The sequence below is a fragment of the Mixophyes fleayi genome, chromosome 1, assembly GCF_038048845.1.
Source record: "Mixophyes fleayi isolate aMixFle1 chromosome 1, aMixFle1.hap1, whole genome shotgun sequence".
NCBI classification, from domain to species: Eukaryota; Metazoa; Chordata; class Amphibia; order Anura; family Limnodynastidae; genus Mixophyes; species Mixophyes fleayi.
This window is the reverse complement of record NC_134402.1, coordinates 247,723,529-247,744,284: the sequence shown is the minus strand read 5'-3', so window position 1 is coordinate 247,744,284 and position 20,756 is coordinate 247,723,529. Positions and strand designations below refer to the sequence as shown.

General features: G+C 38.1%; 1 protein-coding gene across 2 annotated transcripts in view; it reads right to left on the bottom strand.

The window, feature by feature from the left end:
• JAK2 (Janus kinase 2) overlaps nucleotides 1-20,756 on the bottom strand; it is a 143,117-nt gene that overhangs the window by 102,347 nt on the left and 20,014 nt on the right. The gene's annotated exons all lie outside the window — the stretch shown is intronic.

The following is a 20,756-nucleotide window of genomic DNA, read 5'->3' as shown; positions in this document are numbered from 1 at the left end:
TCTTTGTTGATTTTGTTTGTTTTATGTTGTCAAATGTTTGTTTTCCTAAATCGCTGGCCGATGGTAAAGAATGAGAATGTTTGGTTTGTTTGTTGTTTAAAGATAACTATCTTGTCTTTTCTTCACAGATAAAGGTAGACAAAAGAAGTATAGACAAGTGTTTAAAAGGGGTGAGATAGAGAAATAGAAGAATTACTCTTGAAAGACTAATTAACAATAGACAAATGGAACACTTTGTTTTAGGCTGCAGTGTCTTATGATAATTTGTTTGGCTGAGAATCATTATCCAACAATGAAGCATATACATACTTTGCTCCAAAATATCGTAGCTATCTCAGATGAGTCATCAACAGTTAATTTTTACATTTCTCTATTATAAGTTAGGAAAGTCCGTTGAAAAGGTATGTAGTTGATGTTATACCGAGTTCTTAATGAACAAATAACAAACGACACTGGATTGCACTGTTAAGACCCCCTAGTCAAGTATGGGGAGGGGTCATAGTTAGCAAATAGCTAAGGGGAGCAGTGGAATGAATACAGCCATTTCCCCATAGAGTCAGAGTCCAATCCAGCTGTCATTTTGTTGTAAAAACCTCCCTTTCTACATGTATGTTTGTATTCAAATCTTTATATTCCCATCATTCATTGCTTTCCTATTTCTCATTCTTTACACAAACGCTAGTACCTCTCTCCCCCTCTCTCTCCTCTGATAGAGATAAAATCAGACACAGTCTCAACAATGGGGCTAAAACATATTTTTATTTTTACATAAGACAAATTCAGAGATACACACACTAGATTGACATGAGTTACAGAAACAGTCAGGGGTTTTGTTTTCATGTGTATGGAAACTGCTGATTTTAAGCAGAAAGGTTCTGTTGTGGAAATACGATTCATGTTTTACAGATTGCATATCTGTTTTTTGGTTTTTTTTGGTTTGGTTCGTGCCTCCTGTACAAAAATGTGCCTTTATATGGATGCACAAAGGGTGGGGAGGACAGGAGGACAGAAGAATGCTAGAGGTTAGGCATACAGATATGCATCTCTGTATAGAACATTGGAGTAGGATTTTTACCACAAGATACAACATAATGTGAAACCCTAGAAAATGTAGAATTTTCATGTTTTATATTTTTTTACTGTTAGACAGGCATGTACTGGATACTGTTATATTTGAAGAAAGTGTTATAGAAATAGACCCCTTTGCCTTTCCCACTTAGTCAAGTAGCTGAATGTGAGGTACTGAGAATGACAGGTGAGTTGGCAGAGGGAAAATCGATTGATATACATTGGTCATTTTTCTAGTCTAGGGGGCGATGTTGAGGTGACTGAGAAATCGTTTTATAGCAATACCAGCACATGATTAGGACACTACATAGAGGACTTTATACAGTGACAGTTACCAACTGAAGTAGCTGCTAGTAAGGTCCACACTTACACACACGACCATACATGGCTGTCACACCAGGGCGAACATAGCTGTCAAATAGACTGCAGGGTTTTATGCGACAGCTAACAAATCTATGTTTTGTTTTGTTTTTCATTGTATTGTTTTAGTTCTGAAATGTGAACACACAAACACATGCAGGCATACACATATTGGTTAATATAGGAAGATTTGTGTTACCTGAGGGATAAACTGTCTGGAAGGTGAAGAGATGTGGTGAGGAGTCTGGTGGACTCTGGAGAGATGGACAAGGTAGACCAATAGAGCCATCCCATATCCCTCCTGCTGATGGGTTTTCCTCCAGGTAAAACAAATACACGTCATCCAATTACCACCATGCAGGATCCTCAAGTATACACTGGAGTACCAATGAAATATGTCTGGGTAAAGGTGTATTGAAATGTGTCTAATGTATTACTGTGTCATACTCAAAGCTTTTGTTATTCAATGTGATAGTCCTAGAGTTATAATAGATGATAGGAATATTCATGTTATTGATAATAGATGTATAATGTATGAGTAGTGGTAACAAATCACATACTTTCAGTTAGCCATAAACCAGTGTGAACATAAAGTAGTGGAACTCGGTAGAACTAATTGAATAGATTAAGAGTTGGAACTTGATTGAAGTGACTGATAGCTTCGGCCACTAGTCCTCTCCCGCTACCAAAAGATCACTCCTGGGCAGACTCCTAACCTGTCAGTTTTTGAAATGTTCTTGACCCCTCGTGAGATGAGATTGTAACTGGGAGGCTAGGTTAGATCTTGAGAGAAGGTAAATAGTGAGACAGCAACCAAGAACGTCCAAAACACTGTTTCCTGAAAGGTCACACTAACTGTCAGGATGTTGGATCGGGAGAGTAAGTTGTGGAGCAGAAATTTCTTAAGCTTAGGTTATTTGACAGACAGGTACCAGGTGTAGGCTACCAGCATCACGGCTTCAAGGGTAGCAGAGACACACTGGTGCCCATTCCACCTACTGCAGAGGGGCCAACACTCAGAGAAAAGTCCAAGGGCACTCATGAGTCTGTACTGGAAGGCCTCGAATGCAGTTAGTAGCACATGAGCCAAAGGCTAAGACTGTTGTCCAGCATGAAGTTGTAGTTTTTCCTGTTTTGTGTTCTCTCATTTCATTCTCTTCTCAGGGCGGTTAAGTCTTTTGATTATTAGCAGGTGACAGAGACTGGTTCAGGTAATGATAAGGAGGTATTGGGGAGGAAGAAGTTAGTAGCATAATCAGTCCGGCCAATTACTCTATTCAATTCAGGGGTAAAGGAAAATTTAGAAACCTTGGAGCTTGGAGAAAGTGCGAGGGGCTATTGTCTGAGTAGCATTACGTCCGTAAGTACGGCGACCCCATGGTTATAAAAGAGATACACCCAGCGATGCCAGTCCAGTAATATTCGGACTTGAGCAGGCATCCTTGAGAATGATTATCATTCTTGGGAGGGTAAGGTTTTAGACCAAACAAAGGGCTGGTCGTGCTCACACGTGCCTCAGTGATTATATCAAGTAGGATTAGTTCTCTTTCCACTAAATATTCTTGAGGTACCCGAACTATAGGCGGGAGGTCACTAAGGGAAAAAGTAGGACACCTAGGTCCCTTAGTCTGAAGTCTCCCAATGCTTTGCAAGCCGATCACGGTTAAATCTGAGTATTGGGAGACTGGGAAGAACGAACAGACAATAGCCCGCCCACAAGTGTTGATGAAAAGAACTGATGACATTATTAAAAGTGTGTATATTAACGCAAGCTGAAGGAGATTGTATATGACATTATCGATAGACATAGGATGATGCTATTGATGAACATGAAGTGTTTAAATGTATTCTGAGCTTAAAGACATGTGTTGGACAGAAGAACCTGTTAAACTTGAAGAACTGTAGTAGAGAATTCTGTATAGCTGATACATGTTCTACTGTACCTTGTACCTTTCCAAATAATGTATTAAGTGTTAAATTGCACCCTTGAAGGGTATACAAAAGGTTATCTCCAAGCTCCAGAAGTGTACGGTTTATAGTAAAAGAAGAAATCGTTTAGAGGATTAAGACTCTCTCTTATGATAACTTGTTTAGATCTACAAACAGCATGGTCATACACCAAGGGGGATTTGTATTACATAACAATGAAACATGGTACTGAGATCCTGCATATAACATCTTTAAGGTGATAGTTTATTATACTATCAAAGGGTGGACTGTTGAAGTCGTATAATTGGATGAACGAAAGTATATTGGTTTAATATTGGTTTTCCGTGCATATTGCGAAGCGTACGCCACGTAACACGTGGCGTGATGCAATCGCACGGTAAAATAAGCACGCACACACTAGCATTATAACATTTAGTTATTTATACAATTCATATTGGTTCCGTTACACTGTAATTTATGAGCAGATAGCATTTGGTTTATTAGTTTATATAATATGATTTTATGTACACTTCAGTGTTATTAAAGGTTTAGGTTATAGGAAAGGTGTCATGCCTGATATCATATTGAAGCCCTATTCATCAGTAGCTGTCCGGTGCAGTCAGCGAAGTGATCACACATTGCATACTTTAGTTATTGATATTAGGGAATAAACCTTTGTATGATGCTGGCTATGAAAGGAGCAGACCCCCTGGAGAGATGACCCCCTCCTTTGGATTCCTTAGATTGAATCAGCCTATGAACTGTTTACCCTGAAGCCACCCTGTGCCTGGACCTATGGAAGCAAGCTACGTCATCTCTATTGTTCACAATGAAACACTGACTGTATATATTAGCTGCATCCCCCACCAGGGTCAGTCTACTCTGACCACAGTTATCTAACAGATACACTGTTCCATTGGGACCCATGGAAGCGCAGTGATTGCAGCGGTATGTATGTATGTATGTATGTAACTTTTGGTATTGGCTGTGCTGTACTTTATCACAATATAATAATGTATTGAATTGTTGATTATTTACATCTGCTAAAATAAACCACCATGTGCTTTGGAAACACATACAATTGATTGGGCAATGCTTATTTTAAAACGATAGAATTACTTTAATAATTGGGGGCTCGTGAGTTTAGGAGTTACGTTATCGGCAGGTATGCAACGCTCACGGTATTCGGTCCCTCAACAAAGTGTGGATTGACGGATGCGTCGCATGGCAGGAAAGAACGTAATGTGTTCAAGACCTGTGGTTCACTTTGTGTTGAGAGACCGAATGTCAGTTGTTGCATAGACTGAAGGAACGCTAATTGGAATCTAGGGACAAGAAAGAAAAATGTTTCTTTTTATTGTTGTTTTATGTTTTAAAGTGTATTGCATTGCTGAGCGTATGTGTATTTCCTGCTGTGCGTACGCAAACTTCTGGTAGATTTGCCACGTGGTTAAACAATCGTCTTGATAGTTAGTATATGGGCATAGTATAATTACTTGTGAAAACCTCTGAGACATTATTACTGTTGTTGGGAACTTTCAATTTTCTGCGTAGAAAAGGTGTATAGTGTGTGATTTTGTAACGTAGATACACCATTATTCATTGTACTCAGTTGCTGTCTGACGAGGCGGATTGCCCAACTGAAGGACGGTATACAGGGCAGGTATACCGAATGCGAAAACCGGGTTTTCGCAAAGCGCTACCAATAGATCGCAAGGTTTGCTAATAATTAGTATTGGTAGGCAGTGCGATCTAACCGCACCGTTAGTGCGAATTGGTGAAGCAGCTAGGAGAAATTATACTGGAAAGGTAGGTTGATTGTATCAACTTGCGCTACCAGCGATAATAAACTCAGCAGATTTTTGTGGTTGAGCCAGGGTATCAAGGAGCTGATAGCCCTTAGGGCCCACAGTGATATTTCTGTATTAGGGATCCTCGCCTGGTGCGAGAAAAGCGAGTGAACGCGGCTAAAGGAAATACATTCACCGAGCATTACAGATCTCTAGCGGTGATTGTAGCAACAGAGTTGAAATTATTGGGTGGAAAGAACAGAGCATTGCGGTGTGTCTGTATTCCACAAAAAAGGGTATTGTTGGCCGGAAGGAACAGAGCATTGCGGTGTGTCTGTGTTCCGGGTAGAAGGTATATTGTTAAACATGGGTGCTAAGCATACACTAGAGATGGCCATTGTACTGCCTAAGGAAGGTCTTACTGAGTCAGCGAGATTTCTCATGTGTGAAAAATATGGTGCATACGCAACTGTGTATTGTGACACGTGGGTCGAAATGACCAAAGATTGTGATAGGCCTTTCCCAACAACAGGGCGTTTTAATGCAGAGGTACTAAATACCGTAAAAGATAAAGTACGGTTGATTAAGTCAACGAAAGTGAGAAATGCACATAATCATTGTTTAAAATCGTGGCAAATGGAAGGTAACACGTGGCAGAGCAGCGAACGCACAGCGGAAGTGAGTGTAGCGAAAAACGCGTGTTCAGCGGAAGTAAGCGTACCGGAAACAAGCATTCCGGAAGTGTGCGTTGCAAAGCGTGGCGAACTGAGCGCAAACACGCCCCCGACAAATTCGGTCGGGGCGGGAAGTACACCCAATACCAAAAATGTAAAAAGTGTAACTAGTAACTTGTATGTTGTTTTAAGTAATGTTAAAAGTAATGTTTCAGGACAAAGAAGAGGGACGGTCCCACCAGCAGGGGCAGCGGCTGAAAGTGGCGAGAATAATGTAAAGGTTAACACAGGGGGATACATCCATTGTATTGCAGCAGCAATTTCAGCAACTAGTTCAGAACATAGTCATTTGGTAGACTTACATCCTGTCTGCACTACAACAGTTCCCAATGGGAAAGCGGACAGAGATGGTGACGTTCCCTTAAAACATGTAGCAAAGCATGATACATGCCCTAGGTCTGAAACATTTTCAATTTTGTCTGATTTCCCTGATCACAATGAAACACTGACTGTATATATTAGCTGCATCCCCCACCAGGGTCAGTCTACTCTGACCACAGTTATCTAACAGATACACTGTTCCATTGGGACCCATGGAAGCGCAGTGATTGCAGCGGTATGTATGTATGTATGTATGTAACTTTTGGTATTGGCTGTGCTGTACTTTATCACAATATAATAATGTATTGAATTGTTGATTATTTACATCTGCTAAAATAAACCACCATGTGCTTTGGAAACACATACAATTAATTGGGCAATGCTTATTTTAAAACGATAGAATTACTTTAATAACATCTATGCAATTATCGTGCAGATCACACAATTCACGACCGTTTCTTTGAATATTGCAAGAGTGTGTACATTACCACGATCATGTTTTTTCTTGCCAAAACCCATCACATCTGTCGAATTGGTTTTCTAAATTTACTGAAAATCTAAATCAAAGATTGAATGATGTCGGGCAAATGTGGAAGTGTGCACTCACACATGACTGTCTGTGCAACACTTCAGCTGATAGTTCCTCCAAGGGCGCCACCTTTGAGGGCGTACATATTTACATCTATGTCTCTTATGGCCTGTGTTTTCTAAACGTATAACATAAGCACATGGAGATAGCGATGGTTTCATAGAAAATCAATAGTAAATGTTCTTTACATGCTCTATATGTCATCTAAGTGTATACAACCTGAATTCTAAACACTTGTAGAAATATATATTCTCAATAAAGTTTCATTTATTTACTAATGCGCTATCTGTAAAGTTGATTTGATTTATCTACCTGTATGTATATTTATTTTGCCTGAAGCTACATTCTGTTACATATTATGGCATATATAAAACATATGGACAAGTCCTTAGATTAAATACAACTGTTTAGACCCTGCATCTGTACCAGATCACATGTCAACTGTGTAGGCCTTTATTTCAGGCTCATTAAGAAATGCCACCAAATAAACTAGAATTTTCTTTCAAAATACTTTTATATACTTTTATATAGCAGAGAGTTTTTAGAATTGTCCTCGAAACTTAGCATGCAATGATTAAGAGATATATATATATATATATATATATATACACACACACACAAAGTTAACCCGTGCATGAAACGCATGGATTCTAGTCAAATCAAGCTACTTAAGGTGTTAAAAAGGTTCTTGTCATCTTCATCGCCACACACACACGCAGCTAGGCTTTTATATATTAGATAATGCTAAGAATTTAGTAGGTCAGTGTAGTATATAACTCCGCCCAGCAGGTGGCGCTGCAGCTTGAGCACTCTGTCACCCGGTAATTTTTCCCTTTTTCCCACACACACACTAACACAGCATGTGTGTTCATGAGGTAAAATTACCTCACAAAAATGAGTTTGAGCCCTCAACTCGTAAATTTAGCCTTTACTACCCCTCCCACGGGGGGAAGGGGGGGATGATGGAAGTTAACTGACTTCACTATTATAATGTTTTTGTCAAATAATGTCAGTATACCAAATTTCAGGTCAATTGGATGAGCCCTTTCCGAGAAAATAGTTTTTCCACACACACACACACACGCCGCTAGACTTTTATATATTAGAGATTATATATAGATATATATATATATATATATATATATATATATACACACACACACACACACAAGTTAACCCGTGCATGATACTCATGCATTCTAGTCAAACCAAGCTACCGTATATACTCGAGTATAAGTCGACCCGAGTATAAGCCGAGGCACCTAATTTTACCTAAAAAAACTGGGAAAACTTATTGACTCGAGTATAAGCCTAGGGTGGGAAATGCAGCAGCTACTGGTAAACAGGAGACATGTGTAAGTGATGGAGGGGAACTAATATCTTACAGGTTCTGGTGGATCCAGCAGGACATGGCAGATAGGTTGGGAAAATTGGAGTCTAAGATCTCCCTGAATATGTTAACTAAACTAACATTTTAGTTCCTGTTTTTAGCAACCATTGCTACCAGTGCCTGAAATATAAAAAAATAAGCAAATTGATGCTGTAGTGATTAAAACCTCTCTGTCATTGAATGCTGATTGGTTGTGGCGGGCTACTAAAGTTGCTGCACCTTACCAGAATCATGGAGTTTTCCTCCCCCGGGGTCTCCTCCACTGCGCTGTTGGGATCGCTAGATTTTTGCGCCAGTTACATTTCATGCTATTGTTGCTGAAAGGTCATCAGCTTGAAGCAGTGCAATAAGTGATCAGGAGGAGGAGTTCAGCCTTTTACTTACCTCCGCAGTGGAACGCATATGCGTTCCACAGACAGGAAGTTCGGCATTTGGAACGCAAGTTTGCGTTCCAAATGCCGAACTTCCTGTCAGTGGAACACACATACGTTCCACTGTGGAAGTTAAAAGCTGAGGGACTGGAGAACAGGAGGTCACTCGTGTATAAGCCGAGGAGGGCTTTTTTCAGCACAAAAAATGTGCTGAAAAACTCGGCTTATACACGAGTATATACGGTACTTAAGGTGTTAAAAAGGTTCTTATCATGCATTTGGGCCATAGCCCAGGCCTCCTCAGGGGAAGAGCGTTACTTCCCGACGTAAGCGCCTTTTTTTAACGTGGTTTTGTCCACATGTCACCACCTCATCATTCTTCTCCATCACCTGACCCTTCATTTTCATCGCCACATCTATCCAGACACAGGGATCTCTCTCAGCGGTCCTGGGTATCACACATCACACTCCTCTCACTCTGTCACCCCCGGCAACCACCAACCACTCCCAACTGTCACTTCTCCTTCAAGAAATATATATATATTTTTTTAAAATCTTTATAAACACTTTTAACAACAAATTAAATTAACAAATTAAAAAAACATCTTAGTATACCAAATTTCAGCCCTTTCTGAATTTTTTTTTCCACACACACTAAGGGGCATATTCAATTAGCTTTTGGATTCGCGGTAACGCGCATTACCGCGAAAAGTGCGCGTTCTTGCGGGTATTACGGTACCGCATTAACGCGGATTTTCGTACGCAACCCTATGGGCTGCGAACGAAAATCCACGTTATTGCGGTACCGTGTATTACGTTTCGCGGCCGTTCCGGCGCGTTACCGCGAATCCAAAAGCTAATTGAATATGCCCCTAAGAATTTAGTAGGTCAGTGTATAACTTCGCCCAGCAGGTGGCGCTGCAGCTTGGTTTTATTTTTTACACACACACAGAGACTAACACACGCCACTAAGCATTTATATTATAGATTATATATATATATATATATATATATATATATATATATATATATATATATATATATATATATATAGATATATATATACACACATATACACACACACACACACACATACATATACACACTTGTCACAATAAATAGAACCTCAAATTTGTACAGCATCCAGATATATATGGCATAATACAAACATGTAAATACTTGATAATGGGATAAATTAATGGTAATGTAAGCCTTATATAATAATAAAAAAATAATTATGTAAGGCATATGGATTACATCACAAGAACCTTCCAATTGCACATACAGGCCAACAGAAGGCTTCTGTAGTTATCTTCTGACTACATTTACAAACATGTCTGATTTGGTTTCAATCAAATTAGTATGCAAGGGTTAATTTTGGAAGCACAAAAGTTGTGATATTCTGCCAATTGTCTGCTATCATTGCATGTCTGAAAAGTATTAGGCTAAGGGCATGGAAGCTTTATTAGCATAAATACATATTCAACCTGAAAATACTAAAAACACAAAAGTACTACTGCAATTTCAAAAACTGTAAAGGTAACACAAAGCTTGTGCTTATATTTATTCTATGTTATCTTGCATTTAAACCTTAGGGGAGGGGGGGGGGAATTCAATCCCCCCCGAAATACCACCGCACTAAAAACTATTACCGTTATTATGGTAGTTTTAAAACGGCTTTCTGCTCGCAGCTCCCTGAGCAAAAAGCCGGTGTTAGAACTACCGTAATAACGGTAATTACGCACATTACCGTAATAACAGTAATAATGCACAGGTCGCATTACTTTTAACAGTAATGCGGCCAATTGAATACCCCCCATAGAGTGATATTAACTATCCTTCTGCATTAGGGTATCCCTGAACAGTTTTGTAGGACAGACATCATGGCATCTAGGCATCCTACCTATTATTATAAATCGATTTAAAATTATTTATAGATATAAAATGTATTTGTATATGCAAACTCAGCTGAAGGGAAGTTCATATAACACAAACAAAATGAAGCCTTAGGCTGCTTTCGTGTGTGAAAAATATGTACAACAGTTACATGACTAACACCATAATATAGACAAAGTTTGAAAGTCGACATTATGAAAGTGACAGTATTGTTAGGTCGACAATTCACATGGCCAACAATAGTGTTAGGCTGACAATAATAACCCTAACCATATAATACAGTCTACATTTCAACTGTCAATCTAATAATACTGTTTACATTTGAATTGTCGACTTAATGCTGTCGACTTTCTGAACGTTGTTTACAAAAAAGGGAGAAGAGAAAGAAAATAGTGTGTCCTAAGATTGAGGCACTCAAATGGTCATAATTATTTTTAAAACATATACTTTTATTGTGATTTATTTAAAATTAAAACATTAGGGAATTGTCCCTCTGAAGCTAGTAGCGAAATGTAAAATTGACTATGACTTTATTGACCAATTTTATGGTTTCTGTTAAAAAGGTAAAAAAAGCTACCTAGCTGCGTTGCCGCTCTCTTATATAATAGATAACTGTTTATTACTAAAGAGAACACTACTTAATATATGTATACTTCAATCAAAGTATGCAGTGTAAACATACAATGTAGACCCACAAATTTGCATCAAATATATTGAGAGACTTGGTTGTCTCTGAACAGACAGCACCAATGATATATTTTAATCAAGGTATATAGTATGGACATATAGTGTAGACCCACAGATTTGCATCAAATATATTAAAAGACTTGGTTGTTTCTAAACAGGCAACATCTATGATATCCAATAGACAGGATTTTAATAATAAATTTATTGTATATTCCATAGGCGTTTATTGTTATTGGGTAGAGAATCAAATGCCCTTTATCATATTATTTTGTCAAGAGATCTGGCTGTTTGATCTTTCCTTCCTCCCCCACATAACAAGCGCTCCCTTAATAGTGCCTTTCTGAACGTAGAGTAAATGAACGTCTAGCTGTCGACCGCATACTCCATTGTCCCTTCTTCCCTTCTCCCCCTTCCTCCTGTCTCTCCGTCTCATCCATGTGTCTGTCTGTCTTCCCCTCCCTTTAGATTGTTCGCTCCTTTGAGCAGGGCTCTCCTACCTTCTGGTTCCTTCACTTTTAACTGCGCTCTCCAGCTACTCAGCTCACCTCCTCTCAGTCCCTCTGCCCTCTGTCTCCTCTCGCTTCTCTCCGCTCCCCTCAGTGACTCTCAACCTGTCATCCGTGCCCACCCTCTTGGGCCATAGTTACCTGCCTGTACTCACTTTTCCCCTCCCTCCCTCTCTTTCATGCTGTGCCTGAGCCCCCAGAGTTATAGTGCTTACTGTTACTTGTACTGTGCTGTTTCACCTTGTACTGTGCCATTGTTTGTCCTTGTACGGCGCTACGGATACTTTGTGGCGCCCTATAAATAAAAATTAATAATAATAATAATAGTCACAATGGTGCTTTTGAATGTCATTTTTCTAGCCAGAAAAAAACAGCATACTGAAGCTGCAAATAGCCAGTTCAGAGATCTAGAACAATCAATAGGAAACTATATTAACTTGGCTGCATATTTTACATCTAAAATGCTTAGAGTGGATTCCCAATGACAATTATACATCACCGTTGGGAGAGTTTCACAGCTTCTGCAGGTAACATTATGGATCATGGAGCCCTTCTCTCTCTCTCTCTGAGAAAATCACACAATATTACTTTATTTGCTAATTAAAACAACCAGTAAAGACAGACTTATTTGTCAATGGTGTAACCTTCACTGCTTGTTATAAGCTTTTAGCAAAGAATAATAAACCAAACACTTAAAAAAGTCAGGAGCTTCAAACACCTTTCTTTCAACATGACTGAATTTAAGATTTGACATCTTTATTATACAATAAAGAAAACATCATCTGTCTGATCCAACAAAGCAGCAGTGAAGCACCATTGGCTGATAAGATTGTAAGTGGTAATTAAAAGCAATTGCAATGTTGAAGCCAAGAGTTCAGTCAAATATGAAAAACAGCTATTGAATCTAAACTACTTTTAAGAATTTAAATTACTGATATATGGGTAAAGGTGGTACCATGGAAAGCACGGTCACTAAGTGGTTACCACTTCTGCCTCACAGCGCTGGGGTCATGAGTTCAATTCCCGACCATGGCCTTATCTGTGTGGAGTTTGTATGTTCTCCCCGTGTTTGCGTGGGTTTCCTCCAGGAGCTCCGGTTTCCTACCACACTCCAAAAACATACTAGATTAATTGGCTGCTATCAAAATTGACCCTAGTCTCTCTCTCTCTGTTTCTGTGTGTGTATGTTAGGGAATTTAGATTGTAAGCTCCAATGGGGCAGGGACTGATGTGAATGAGTTCTCTGTACAGCGCTGTGGAATCAGTGGCGCTATATACATAAATGACATTTAATCATTCTAGGTCAATGAATAAATAATCATCACTGTGGTAAAATATACACAGCATTTCCCCTGTACAGTCACTTTTACACCCAGGTACAATATATTAGAGAAGCTAATGATATAAATCAAAAAATAAAGATGAATATCCAGGCTTCTGCATAAATGATGACTAAGAGCACATTATTGTTGCGACATTCTTTTACAGATAATGATAATAATCTCATAGTAAGCATTTGTAAAATGTTCTCACTTGCAAATTCTAACAGCATTCATTTCAGTAGGATTGTTCTTAACTAAAAATACATGCAAGTGATAAATACTTTAGTCAGTCTATCAATACTAGCTTATTAACTAAAATATCACTTTTGCTTGTTTTGTAAAAGAAGCACAATAAAATCATAACTATTCTTACAATAGAAAGTTAGTTTGTAAAAAATAAATAAAACAATAAACAAGAGACTATAAGCACATTGTAGCTATCCAGATCTGATAGGGGAAAATCCAAAGAACATATTTAATGACTTAGCTGGGCTTAGTTAATATTCATATACTGTCTTCTGAAAGAACTGCTAATCCAAGTGAGGCATCTTATTATACAATATTATTGCTTCAATGTGATGTTTACCTTTTCAAAGAGAAAGCATTAATCAGCTGAAGCAGGCTTTAAGGGATAAAAATAAATTCAGTATAGAAAAAAATGGACTACTGAGTTTGCAGGTTCATTTATACCCTTAATATGAGCTGATGCTAAATATAATCCTTCTGGGACAAACTGCCCTACTTATATAACACTCAATACGACCATACTCAAACAGCTGGAGAGCAGTTGAATTCATTCACAACTAACTAGCAAGCTTGTAGGAGAATCTTGCCCCAGGGACTAGGGCTCCCCAAGGGCCTTTCCCTACTACACATGAGGACAAGATATATTTTGTAGGCTCCTAGTATGGACAAGTTGTGCTTTAAATTGGTATATTTAATGCAGATGGTGTTTGCTTTAATTATTTGATATTGTTCAAAGTAGTTATAGGTCTCTTGCAGTGACCAGTGTGCAAGCAGCTCAATTTGCCAATAGCATGAGATTGGGAATTATTCCACAGTTGGCATTAGCTGCTTCCGCCTTTTATTCAAATCTCTGAATTATAACTACACAAGGGGGAAGTAAGCTTTAGAAAAATAGTAGGAAATAGATAGCATATTAGAGCTCGCTTAACTCTCTCATTCCTATATAAATTTATATATACTCATACACAAATATACTATAAATATAGAACTCATCAATTCTCTTTAATCTTATATCAATTATTAAAAATTATATATATCCTCAAGCTATAATGTACACGTCTGTTTGTTTATCTACTATCATCATTTATCAATTTTGTGTGTTTTTTTCATATATAAAACTACAACCAACTTTTATGTTCTTTAATTTTATTGATTATGCCCTATACTTAAACAAACACACACAATATAAATATATATATATATATATATATATATATATATATATATATATATATATATATATATATATATATATATATATATATATATATACACACACACACACACACACAAGTTAACCCGTGCATGATACTCATGCAATTTTTTGTCAAATAATGTCAGTATACCAAATTTCAGGTCATTCGGATGAGCCCTTTCTGAGAAAATAGTTTTTTCCACACACACACACACACACACTAACACACGCCGCTACACATGCACGGGCGGATCTAGAAAATGTTTGTTCCCCGGAAGGATGTTAGGACGGGGCAATTTAGGCCCCGCCCCCTTTTCGACTTCTGCGGCTGCACAGTATGTGCAGGTCCGCTTGGCAGTGACAGGCAGGGACAGTGTGTTTAAAACACAATCAGAGCAGCCGGGCAGCACACTGTCACTGCCAAACGGACCTGCACATACTGTGCAGCAGTCGGCAGCAAACCCCTGCTAGGGAGGGGCGACTGCCCCGATCGCACCCCCCTGGATCCGCCACTGTACACGTGTGTTCATGATGTAAAATTACCTCACGAAAATGAGTTTGACCCCTCAACTCGTCAATAATGTCAGTATACCAAATTTCAGCCCTTTTTGAGGTTTTTTTCCCCACACACACACTAAGAATTTAGTAGGTCAGTTAACCCGTGCATGATACTCATGCATTCTAGTCAAATCAAGCTACTTAAGGTGTTAAAAACTCCCCACGGTCACCCCCGGCAACCACCAACCACTCCCAACTGTCACTTCTCCTTCAAGAAATATATAGGTCAGTGTATAACTCTGCCCAGCAGGTGGCGCTGCAGCTTGGTTTTTTTTTTTCCACACACTCACAGACAGACTAACACACGCCACTAGCCATTTATATTATAGATATACACACACAAAATGGAGCTCAATGTATATTTCAAGTGTAATGCAGTTCAAGCATGATTAACAAGCACAATCAAACTTCATTAGTGTGAACAAGCCCCCATAGGGTACAAAAAAGGGGGTTAACTCAGTGGCCATCTGTACCTTTCTGTATACCATGCAAAAACCATGAGTGTCATACTGTTCATCTGGGGTTCCATACTGCTTGTATCTACCTAGTATATGGACAATACCAAAATTGTGCCATGCAATGGCCAAGTCATATAATAAAAAGTAACATCTCAATCTTTTGCAAGCAAGGCACTTACTATAAGATATCATGTTAATATACAAAAGAAAAACCTGTCACTAAAATGGTTGCAGAGCTACACTAACATAAGCTGATACTCCCATCTATCCATAGCAAGGAGTTAGGTTAGTCATCAATAAAATAAATAAGATCTCACGCCAGGAAATAATGCTCCAGTGACAGAAACACAGATGAGGTCTAGAACACATTCAGTAGCATGCAGTAACCTTGAGAATGTCTACAACATATGCTAGTAAAGATTCCTGGAGAAAACACTTCATTTGTCTTTGTTCTCCCACTGCCCTGCATGTGGCACAGTTGAATTATTTAGAACCTATAACATTTAAAAGCACAACAGTTGCCTGTTACAAGAGGAGTCTTCACTTGGCTCTTTATGTTGCAGCACTGTTAAAGTGATGCAATCAATTGCAATTAGAACACATCTGATTCAGACATAAACATGTTTCATTGAGGGTCATAATGATAGGTTTGCAAACCACAAGTCTATCATCTGCATATCCTATCCACTGCGGATGCTCAGTTTGGAAGACATGTTCTTAGTTCAGCTTCCAATTAAATCTTAATTTGCAGCATATTTGGCAGAGTTTGTTCATTATATGGCCCAACCTACTGCACAAATTTTGGTATATCCCATAGTTATGGCTGTCATGGAGACAGAAGGATAAAACAACAAACTAAGTATTTACAGCTTATTCCATTTCTTCGACAGACTCCATGGCAGCTCAAATTCCAATCCATGCTTGTATTGATATGTTTATGTTCTTCAGAAGTAAGCTTGGGGAAGCTCGAGGAGCTACCTTATGTACCATCCGTGGTGTGTTTTTTGTTACCCAACTCTACTTAACCTGGGAAAGGATGCTACCAATAGTCATGGAGGCTGAAGGTGAAAAATAATTAATTGGCGCACTGAAATTTGTGAGAGATGCAATCCTTATTTAACTGATAAGCATGAAATAACATGGTCTGAATGTGAAATGATGTAATGCGTGCACAAGTAAGAAGAGTGCATCCATCCCCAGTGCCTTGAGAAAGATTGTATGTTGAAAATCGTTGGTGAATCAGCATGGTGGAAGGCTCCCTTGTCTGTGCTAGGAGCTGTCTGAAGAAAGAAGCCTACAACTGACTGCTGCAGACTGTCTTCATGTAATCACACTGATTAAAGCCTGGGTAGGAGACTTGTTTCACCATTGGCGGATATACATTTTAATATTTTTACTTTGTTTTGGGTTAATCTTAAAATACAATAGATGTGCTATGTTTATTAAAGTAATGCACTAGGGGAAATTTTGTTTTCTCTTATTTATCAGAGATCTACTGCATAGATGAAATCAGTGTGAAGACAGGAAGAGCAAAATAAAGGACGATTCCAAGGAGGAAGAGTTTGTTTGAAAGGCTTAAATCGCATACACGGAGTACTATTAATCTCTATTTTGGATTGTGCTGTATGATGGATACCACACTATTATATCTGTAGCTTATATGTTTATTTGATATGTAAATTAGCCATTAAACCTTTGAGCATTTGAAATCTAAATGTTTTACATTTTTTGTTTGCAGTAGGAAGTAGTATTCACTTTTACATAGTTCAAAGCACTATCACTGTGGAGGTGGAATAGTGGAAAAAAATTTAATTCACTATTATGTGAAATTTGGACACTTGAACAGTTTTGTTGTAAATGGAGTATGTATAGTTAGATCTGTACATGTAAAATACACTCTAGGGTTATTCTGGCCAATTTAGTGAGAGTTCCACAATGTTAATTCTTTATTTTTGTCCCTACAGACCTTTTCTGATTTTTGTTTTAGCGATGTAATATGCAATCCATAATTATAAAAAAAATATATATATAATATATACACACATACATACATATACACATATACTATTACATGGGCAGCACAGTGTCTGAGTGGTTAGCACCTCTGAATTACAGCACTGGAGTCATGAGTTCAATTCCCGACCATGGCTTTTGTATGGGTTTCCTCTGGGTGCTCCGGTTTCCTCCCACACTCCAAAAACATACTGGTAGGTTAATTGGCTGCTTACAAATTGACGTGTGTGTGTGTGTGTGTGTGTGTGTTAGTGAATTTAGACTAAGCCCCAATGGGGCAGGGACTGATGTGAGCGAGATCTTTGTAAGGCGCTGCAGAATCAGTGGTGCTATATAAATAAATGGTGATGATGTGCAAACCAATTCTGAATAAGACAAAACATTTTTATCCTGCATATTTACAGAAAGCAGAATATGGACTATTGACACAAATTAAAAGCAAACAGTTGCTGAATAAATGGGCAAACAATAATCTGTTTAAGAAGTAGCAGAAAGCATGTACTTTTTCTTGTAATATTTATCGCACTAGGTCTCTCTAAAGCCTCTGGTTACCTAGTGAGAAAATAGTGCTCTAAATGCAAAATTGAGTTACATTCGTTGCCAGAAATATAATCTCGATCAGACTCATGTGACAAAGGAGGTTCAGATCCTGCATTGTTTGTGGTACAAACACAACTCTATTATGCCTTATGCTACTAAAGCAAAACACTGCAAGATCAAATATGTTAAATTTAGGGACTGTGAAGAAATCACTTATCAAGTCTGCCCGTAAGTTTTTATAACAAAAATTAAATAACCATGATTTTTTATTTTTTTAAGGCATTTGTGCAACATACCTCATGCAATACATATCATGCAACATTTAAAATTGCTAACACAACACTTTACATTTTAAAAGCAAAAACCTCAATGAGCTCAGACATGTCAACAGCTTGAAAGACTTTCAAATACAAATTCACATTAAACAAAAGCTATTACAGTTAACTGCACATCAAAGCAAAATAAATCCAAAACACACACACACACACACACACAAACAGGGTGCAAATTAATAAAGGCAGCACACAGGAGCTAATCGAGAATTTTATTTATACGTAAATTTTGGCCGAAAATAGGGGCTTTGGAAGGTGTGGTACAAGCAGCATAGACTAATGGATTGACAAAGCATGTCTCTGCAACCTATTTCTGCAGAGTTGGTGCTAACTTTAATATAAAACATAGCACAGCAGAATGCTAAAATATTAACATATTCAATTTATGCACAACTTTAATTCCAAAAGAGATTTTAACTTTTAATATTAAAGTTTCTTATTATTAATCCCTAGTACACTGGGAAAACACACACAAAAGAAAAAAAAATATGTTACGACACAGCACATAACCTTCCACACAAACAGATCTATTTGTAGCTCAACGTTTAACCTTAGAAAGAATGTTGCATTAGTTAGACAACTAAAATGGATGGCACTGAACTTCCAACTATAAATAGACCCAACAAGAATTACTATAAATAAATGGTTACTCAATATCAAGCACATCACCCTTTTCTACAACTCAGTATAACAAATCATCCAGTGGGTGTTTCTCGACTACTAGCTAGTGTCCTCTTATCAAAACTCAAACAGATGGACAGTCTTCCATGTTATTAACCACAAACATCAGAAACCCAAGCTCACACGTCAATGTCGAAACATCCAAAACAACCAAGCTCACATTCAATAAAAATAGATGTAAAAATGTGTTCATGTATTTTGATGTTCTTTTATGGTAGACACTCAGAAACATCGCTCACTGCCTTGTCCCTCAAAATCCCAAAAATTCTTACCAATAATTATTTACTTACATATTATATGTTAGCTTATATAATACTAGCCTTACAGTAAAAATGACCAAGGTTACATTTGAGATACAGTAATGTTTTCATTATACATTTTCAACAACTCACCCCCTTTGCTTCTAAGGGCAAGTAGAACTCACCCTGTAGATTTATTCCATCACATGAAAGTTCTCTTTCTAGCAACTTTAATATAAACAAAACACTGTTGAAGATTTAATGTAGATTTTTTTGTCATGTCAAGTGTTATAAAGAAACGAATGGTATTTTTGGAAAAATACAAAGTGTCAGTGCAGAGTTGAAAAGCCTCAGTGGCTAAGGGATTTTTCCTCTGCGAGTGGCATGTGCTCATGAACTACAAATGTCTACCAAAGGAAATCTCGTAATGCTATTTGCTCCTGTAAGAACTTTAAAAATTACAAAAAAAACAAACCTTGTATGTAAGTAAAAGTTACAATGTGGCAGCCAGTAATGAATACACATGTGCTCCAACAAAGAGATATGGAAAACATGCACTGTTAGGGGGCTGCGGGTTGTGAGGACCGAGTTTGGGAAACCTTGCTTTAAACTAATAGACCAAAGAATAACGTAAGAGACACAGAATTTCTGAAAAGTGTTTGCTTTGTTGCACTTTTAATCCTGCCTGCAGCATTCACAAATGTTAACACTTGGTACAATATAATGGGAGTGCTCCATGACTGCTTGTTAAGTACATGTGCACAAAGCTGCAGGGAAGCTCCGAGCACATAATTTGAACTCTGTTATAAAAAACAGAATTGTTTTTTCTTCAATCCACCATGGCAACCATTATAATGTGTAGGTTCCTCTTCCAGTTTGCTCACTGACCCCCGTGAACTGCTTTTAGTTTTAGATCTGGATTAGATTCGTGTTTTGGTTTTGACAAAACCGCCCTCGTGTGTTTTGGTTTTGGATCTGTATTTTTTAGAAAAATTGCTAAACTATGCTAAAAAAAATAAAATAAAAATAAATAAAATCACATAATTGTGCTCTTTTTTTGATCATACATTATTTATTACCTCAATAACACTAATTACAAGTCATTCGCAGTCAATTTTGACCATCTCACAGGTCACAATATTATTTTCATACACTTTCAGACAAATAATGCAGCGACCTGGCTGGATGGTAAGCAACAGAGCAATGACTCAAACACATGGCAGTTCCTAGCACGTCTAGGACACATTGGCACACAGCAGTGGCAGAAAAGAAATGTTGGGCAAGATGGAATTGTCCGTGGGCCCTCCCACCCACCCTTATGTTGGATCTTAAAAAGAACACGCACACTTAACAAACCAAGCACTTCAGCCACAAATGTGCCACTCCTTGTGGCTGAAGTGCTTGGCTTGTTTGGGCCCCACAAAACAAGGTAACAATGGGCTTAAAGCACCTAAGGTAACAGTGCTGTTAATGAACTCTACTGTGGCAAGATGTTGTTATCCTCAACCTCATCCTCAACATCAGTGTGTAC